The sequence below is a fragment of the Chrysochloris asiatica genome, unplaced genomic scaffold, assembly GCF_000296735.1.
Source record: "Chrysochloris asiatica unplaced genomic scaffold, ChrAsi1.0 scaffold00064, whole genome shotgun sequence".
NCBI classification, from domain to species: domain Eukaryota; kingdom Metazoa; phylum Chordata; class Mammalia; order Afrosoricida; family Chrysochloridae; genus Chrysochloris; species Chrysochloris asiatica.
The window spans coordinates 15,672,708-15,674,859 of NW_006408582.1; the positions used below are offsets into that span (position 1 = coordinate 15,672,708).

The following is a 2,152-nucleotide window of genomic DNA, read 5'->3' on the forward strand; positions in this document are numbered from 1 at the left end:
ATCATTGATGGCGTCAAGTGTGGCAGCGGTAGTGATGTTGGCCCAGGATCGGACATTGTTTCGTTCTGCTGTGCATGGGGTCGCTATGAGTCAGTATCGACTCAATGGCACCTGACGACAACAACAACAACAAATGGCCCCATTCACAGATTAATAATTGTTATGAGTTTAATTACATATCAACACAGCAGTACCCATTTCATCCAAGCGTAATCTGTCAAAAAAAAAAAAAAAGGGAGGGTTTAAAATATACTATTCATTTAAGCACAAACTTAATTCAATGGAAAATAAAGAAAATCTGAAAGTATATTTCACCACCACCAAACTAAATGAAGACAAAGGTAAAAAGAACAGAATATTCACATTCATGGAAAGATGTGATCTAAAAACTATCACATTAAAGTCAAAAGGATTTTTATGTTTGTCAGCAAACCTCAAAAGTTACTCCAAGTCATATTAAAGGGAATATATACTCAACAAGGCATACATATATTAAAAAGTTTCAAGTGGGGGAAATGGGCTAGTTGAGAGAGAATTCCTCCATGCTTAATCCTGTGTGAAAAAAAATAACACAGTGCCCATTCCATCCCAAAAAGAGAGAGCAAGAGAAGGGAAAGGCAAAATGAATAGGAAACTACTTTTGGTCATTCATTTTCTCTTATAAGGTACTTTATGTGCATTCCTCACAAGTAATTAATTATCTTAAGATTGGGAATGTCACATGTGTTCATACAGCTCATGGTTCACAGACTGCAAATCTCAGCAACACACAGCTGAGGGAGAAATCTAAATTTAAAAAATGCGAATGGATGAGTTATCATTCTGTACTAAGCCTCAGTAGAATATTTTTCTTTAAAAGCAACATAAATCATTCATGAACATATGTACCATAACAAATAAAGTCAGACTATTAGATAATTTAAATATATATACTGGCTCTCTTAGCTCTGTGACAACAGAGGCATTTCCGTGGGAAACAGAATCCAGTTTTTGGCAACTGTCTATTGTTTTGTAATCATTTGGCATCTCTTGCAGTAGGTTGATTTGTTCTTATCTTTTCCCTGTATTAGATTTGGTCTATTGATAGCTTCCACAGCTAACGTCCTACTACAAAGTACCAAATATGAAACACATTGTGGTTTTCTGAATGCTATTAGTGTTCCTAGATCAGTTTTTAGATTAAAAAAAAATAATAAAAGTAAGCCCTCTTTAATGCTGTATGAATGAAAACATTATGGATTCATGAAACTAAAATCACTAGGAAACACTCTGCTAGTCTAATGTACATTATTGTTGTTGTTGAGTGCCTCGAGTTGGTTCTGACTCATAATGACACTGTACATTATGTTTAACTCCAAAACCACAGTTTATATATATATTTTTAATTAAATCAACTGGGAGTTAGTAGGCCCTAAATTCCACAAGTTCAGATCTTATGAATCATTCCAAGAATCACACACTCTGAGTTCCCAAGTCTGTCAAGCAGGTCAATTTGGTTCAATGATGAAGGGTGAGCTATTTACAAGTATCTTATTTTCAGCACTTCTTTCTGTAGATTACAGGCTAGTTTGTCTTTCTTCCATTCCTAGTCAATCTGAATTTAGTTTCTTCAATGAAAATGGGTAACTCTGAAAATGGTTGATCAGCTGCTTTACCACTTGTACTCCATATTCTAGGATGTATTTCTAAAATACCCGAAGATGACTGGAGGATCCATGCTGTAGACAAAATGAATAGCAAACATGGAGAAAAGAAGCTTCATAGATTGAATTGTGTTTCAAGGTGCTATTTTTATAGCTTCTGAAAAAGTTTAATAAACTCATTGGAAGAGTCACACATAATATAATACACAGCCAATAATCATTGCAGTGAATAGGTCTATATATAAGAAATTAAACAGGAAAGGTTCATACCAGGCCTCAACTCTCACAATCACAGTCACTATGTACACAAAAGAAATAGTCACCTGGCTAATGTCATATCCCCATAGCAGGGTAGAATCCCTGTTATGCTTTTCCCAGTGAGAAAGGATGAAGGAGAACAAGAAGTTCTTAATACAAGAAGTGACTGGCTTACAAGCTTTCAAGAGGGAACCTAGATCCAGAGGGCCTGGAGGAAGGTAGAATCTCCACTGAGTAGTATCCAATCTGTC

General features: G+C 35.5%; 1 pseudogene; it reads right to left on the reverse strand.

Moving 5' to 3' along the window:
- Positions 1-1,672: 1,672 nt before the first annotated feature.
- LOC102820004 overlaps positions 1,673-2,152 on the reverse strand; it is a 1,781-nt pseudogene continuing 1,301 nt past the window's right edge.